This window comes from Pristiophorus japonicus, unplaced genomic scaffold (assembly GCF_044704955.1).
Source record: "Pristiophorus japonicus isolate sPriJap1 unplaced genomic scaffold, sPriJap1.hap1 HAP1_SCAFFOLD_2508, whole genome shotgun sequence".
Lineage (NCBI taxonomy): Eukaryota > Metazoa > Chordata > Chondrichthyes > Pristiophoridae > Pristiophorus > Pristiophorus japonicus.
The window spans coordinates 22,501-28,233 of record NW_027252239.1 but is presented as its reverse complement, the minus strand read 5'-3'; positions in this window follow the sequence as shown (position 1 = coordinate 28,233).

Here is a 5,733-nt window from a genome sequence, read left to right as displayed (position 1 = left end):
TTAATCTTTGAGACAAGCATATGCTACTGGCAGGATCAACCAGGTAGCTGAACCGAAAATCGGGGGCCAACAAATCAGCCAGACAGGGAGCGAGCGACTGAACGGTGGAACCACAAAGTACAAAGGAAGAGGCGCGCCTCCACCTTGCCGGGCACAACATCCAGCGCCGACCGTCCTACCGTGCACACACCACCCACAACGATTGCTTGTGTGTGTGTACATACGTACGACACGTCGTGTGTGGGTCTCTGTCTCTCTCTCGCTCTGTGTGTGTGTGTGTGTGTGTGTTGCACGAGCACCGGGAAACCGTCAGGACAGAAGGATCACGAGGAGTGTGAACACGCTCGGGGTAAGAGGCTTACACAAACCAATGACTCTTTTGACAAGGCGCCACCATCGCTGTGTCTGCTGGGCACGTGGCCTCCCCACGACAGGGAGGTTGGTGCCGGGTTCAACTTGGGAGCTTGCAAACACTGTAACCGTCAAAGGGCGTCGACACGCACCGCCCGCGCCTGCGTGTCTCTGCTCACATTTTGCCAGAGAAATGGCGTGTTCAGCTACCAGAACGAGACGCGCTGTGCACATTCCCGCACCACCACATTCGGGAGTCGAGATGGCGGACGCCCGCTCCGGAGCTTGATTCGGACCACTGCGAGACCAAAAGACAGGTGGACGCCTCGGACTCACGCGAGAACCTTCGTCAAGTGCCAAAGGGCAGGCTAGGAGAAACCGGAGCCGTGCCAAGCCCTCTGACTCGTTATTGGATGCCCGGTCTGCCCACCGGCGGTGGGCGCATTGCGGGGCAGAACGGGAGGAACGCCGGAGTCGGTAACACCACCAGCCGGAGCTGGCCCCACTCCGAGCCCTCCCACGTCGGACACGAGTCGCCAAATCGATCGGTGGATACCGAGCGCACAACACGCAGGGGAACTTGGTGAAAGAACTGCGCGTGTGCTTAACTACTCAGTAAAACAGATTTCCCTCACTCAGGGGGCTTGCATCTGTGACAGACAGCGTCCTTTGTTGCGCAAAGACGGAGGGCCGTTGGAAACTAGTCTGTCCTGAGAGCCGGGCACGGGTACAAGCGGGGCTGCTGGCTCCCAGAGTACGATTTCAGCAAAACACCAAAGAGTTTGAAAAGTACAACAAAAGACTTTGTCAAAATTGTTCCAAGTCTCGCACACCGTTCATTTTGTGACTTTCCAAGTGCTCTTTTCAAAGGTCTCTTTCCTGAGATTGAGCACCTTTCAGCAAAGCATCACTTTTCGGGCGCTTTCAAAGTTGTACCCGCTGTCGTAAAAATGTTCTGAAAATCGTGTTCCCGAAAATCTCCGGGCACCCCGCCAACCCCCAAGGACAGAAATGACAAGTGTCAAGTTGGCGGGGCGTCGGGCCACCTGCTGCCGGCCATGAGCATCCAAATCCCCGCAAAAGGGGCATTTTCATTTCTTCATCGGGACTTCCGGCAATTTCCAAGGTTCAACTCATTAACGTTGTTCGCAGACACTTGCCAGAAAATGCAAGTGGCCACTTTGCCGGGCCGACTCGCTTGCCCAAGCGGGAAACCATCAACCGAAGGCCCGGTAAGCCGGCCGAATCTGACCTCATAGACTTCCACACAACGGGACTTTTGACTTTCCCGGCCGCGGGTGGCCTCCACCCGGCCTCAGCCATCAGCCCTGCCTGCCTCTAGCCGCCTTCTGGTTAATGAGTTATCCAGCCTGGCACTTCGGTTGCGCCAGCGAGACCAAGTCTCGGCTTTGGTTAATGATTTGAGCCGAACCGACCTGCCCCCCGCCACCGCGGGCTGAACTCGGGCAGGTCTGCCGATTTCCCGACTCCTTTCGGGGCCTAATCGGGTCGCGCGAGCCGCCTGGCGCGATCGGGGCCCATGCCCCGGCCTCTGCCAGTCCTCGGCAGCCGCTTTTGAAGCCCGACCAAAAACCCGAAAAATGGGCAAAAAGGGAATAAATTCCCGCCCATAAAGGGTGAATAGTCGGTTGGGCGGCAGCCCTGGTCGGTCTCTGCAGACCTGGAGGCTCGAGACGTTTGTTTGGAAAACTCACCAAGTCTCGATTCTGCCACCTCCTACCTCTGTGCAGATACCCCGCCAACCCCCAAGGACAGAAATGACAAGTGTCAAGTTGGCGGGGCGTCGGGCCACCTGCTGCCGGCCATGAGCATCCAAATCCCCGCAAAAGGGGCATTTCATTTCTTCATCGGGACTTCCGGCAATTTCCAAGGTTCAACTCATTAACGTTGTTCGCAGACACTTGCCAGAAAATGCAAGTGGCCACTTTGCCGGGCCGACTCGCTTGCCCAAGCGGGAAACCATCAACCGAAGGCCCGGTAAGGCGGCCGAATCTGACCTCATAGACTTCACACAACGGGACTTTTGACTTTCCCGGCCGCGGGTGGCCTCCACCCGGCCTCAGCCATCAGCCCTGCCTGCCTCCAGCCGCCTTCTGGTTAATGAGTTATCCAGCCTGGCACTTCGGTTGCGCCAGCGAGAACCAAGTCTCGGCTTTGGTTAATGATTTGAGCCGAACCGACCTGCCCCCCGCCACCGCGGGCTGAACTCGGGCAGGTCTGCCGATTTCCCGACTCCTTTCGGGGCCTAATCGGGTCGCGCGAGCCGCCTGGCGCGATCGGGGCCCATGCCCCGGCCTCTGCCAGTCCTCGGGCAGCCGCTTTTGAAGCCCGACCAAAAACCCGAAAAATGGGCAAAAAGGGAATAAATTCCCGCCCAAAAAGGGTGAATAGTCGGTTCGGCGGCAGCCCTGGTCGGTCTCTGCAGACCTGGAGGCTCGAGACGTTTGTTTGGAAAACTCACCAAGTCTCGATTCTGCCACCCCTACCTCTGTGCAGATACCCCGCCAACCCCCAAGGACAGAAATGACAAGTGTCAAGTTGGCGGGCGTCGGGCCACCTGCTGCCGGCCATGAGCATCCAAATCCCCGCAAAAGGGGCATTTTCATTTCTTCATCGGGACTTCCGACAATTGCCGAGGTTCAACTCATTAACGTTGTTCGCAGACACTTGCCAGAAAATGCAAGTGGCCACTTTGCCGGGCCGACTCGCTTGCCCAAGCGGGAAACCATCAACCGAAGGCCCGGTAAGGCGGCCGAATCTGACCTCATAGACTTCCACACAACGGGACTTTTGACTTTCCCGGCCGCGGGTGGCCTCCACCCGGCCTCAGCCATCAGCCCTGCCTGCCTCCAGCCGCCTTCTGGTTAATGAGTTATCCAGCCTGGCACTTCGGTTGCGCCAGCGAGACCAAGTCTCGGCTTTGGTTAATGATTTGAGCCGAACCGACCTGCCCCCCGCCTCCCCCGGGCTGAACTCGGGCAGGTCTGCCGATTTTCCCGACTCCTTTCGGGGCCTAATCGCGTCGCGCGAGCCGCCTGGCGCGATCGGGGACCATGCCCCGGCCTCTGCCAGGCCTCGGGCAGCCGCTTTTGAAGCCCGACCAAAAACCCGAAAAATGGGCAAAAAGGGAATAATTCCCGCCCAAAAAGGGTGAATAGTCGGTTGGGCGGCAGCCCTGGTCGGTCTCTGCAGACCTGGAGGCTCGAGACGTTTGTTTGGAAACTCACCAAGTCTCGATTCTGCCACCTCCTACCTCTGTGCAGATACCCCGCCAACCCCCAAGGACAGAAATGACAAGTGTCAAGTTGGCGGGGCGTCGGGCCACCTGCTGCCGGCCATGAGCATCCAAATCCCCGCAAAAGGGGCATTTTCATTCTTCATCGGGACTTCCGACAATTGCCGAGGTTCAACTCATTAACGTTGTTCGCAGACACTTGCCAGAAAATGCAAGTGGCCACTTTGCCGGGCCGACTCGCTTGCCCAAGCGGGAAACCATCAACCGAAGGCCCGGTAAGGCGGCCGAATCTGACCTCATAGACTTCCACACAACGGGACTTTTGACTTTCCCGGCCGCGGGTGGCCTCCACCCGGCCTCAGCCATCAGCCCTGCCTGCCTCCAGCCGCCTTCTGGTTAATGAGTTATCCAGCCTGGCACTTCGGTTGCGCCAGCGAGACCAAGTCTCGGCTTTGGTTAATGATTTGAGCCGAACCGACCTGCCCCCGCCTCCCCCGGGCTGAACTCGGGCAGGTCTGCCGATTTCCCGACTCCTTTCGGGGCCTAATCGCGTCGCGCGAGCCGCCTGGCGCGATCGGGGACCATGCCCCGGCCTCTGCCAGGCCTCGGGCAGCCGCTTTTGAAGCCCGACCAAAAACCCGAAAAATGGGCAAAAAGGGAATAAATTCCCGCCCAAAAAGGGTGAATAGTCGGTTGGGCGGCAGCCCTGGTCGGTCTCTGCAGACCTGGAGGCTCGAGACGTTTGTTTGGAAAACTCACCAAGTCTCGATTCTGCCACCTCCTACCTCTGTGCAGATACCCCGCCAACCCCCAAGGACAGAAATGACAAGTGTCAAGTTGGCGGGGCGTCGGGCCACCTGCTGCCGGCCAATGAGCATCCAAATCCCCGCAAAAGGGGCATTTTCATTTCTTCATCGGGACTTCCGGCAATTTCCAAGGTTCAACTCATTAACGTTGTTCGCAGACACTTGCCAGAAAATGCAAGTGGCCACTTTGCCGGGCCGACTCGCTTGCCCAAGCGGGAAACCATCAACCGAAGGCCCGGTAAGGCGGCCGAATCTGACCTCATAGACTTCCACACAACGGGACTTTTGACTTTCCCGGCCGCGGGTGGCCTCCACCCGGCCTCAGCCATCAGCCCTGCCTGCCTCCAGCCGCCTTCTGGTTAATGAGTTATCCAGCCTGGCACTTCGGTTGCGCCAGCGAGACCAAGTCTCGGCTTTGGTTATTGATTTGAGCCGAACCGACCTGCCCCCCGCCACCGCGGGCTGAACTCGGGCAGGTCTGCCGATTTCCCGACTCCTTTCGGGGCCTAATCGGGTCGCGCGAGCCGCCTGGCGCGATCGGGGCCCATGCCCCGGCCTCTGCCAGGCCTCGGGCAGCCGCTTTTGAAGCCCGACCAAAAACCCGAAAAATGGGCAAAAGGGAATAAATTCCCGCCCAAAAAGGGTGAATAGTCGGTTGGGCGGGCAGCCCTGGTCGGTCTCTGCAGACCTGGAGGCTCGAGACGTTGTTTGGAAAACTCACCAAGTCTCGATTCTGCCACCTCCTACCTCTGTGCAGATACCCCGCCAACCCCCAAGGACAGAAATGACAAGTGTCAAGTTGGCGGGGCGTCGGGCCACCTGCTGCCGGCCATGAGCATCCAAATCCCCGCAAAAGGGGCATTTTCATTTCTTCATCGGGACTTCCGACAATTGCCGAGGTTCAACTCATTAACGTTGTTCGCAGACACTTGCCAGAAAATGCAAGTGGCCACTTTGCCGGGCCGACTCGCTTGCCCAAGCGGGAAACCATCAACCGAAGGCCCGGTAAGGCGGCCGAATCTGACCTCATAGACTTCCACACAACGGGACTTTTGACTTTCCGGCCGCGGGTGGCCTCCACCCGGCCTCAGCCATCAGCCCTGCCTGCCTCCAGCCGCCTTCTGGTTAATGAGTTATCCAGCCTGGCACTTCGGTTGCGCCAGCGAGACCAAGTCTCGGCTTTGGTTAATGATTTGAGCCGAACCGACCTGCCCCCCGCCTCCCCCGGGCTGAACTCGGGCAGGTCTGCCGATTTCCCGACTCCTTTCGGGGCCTAATCGCGTCGCGCGAGCCGCCTGGCGCGATCGGGGACCATGCCCC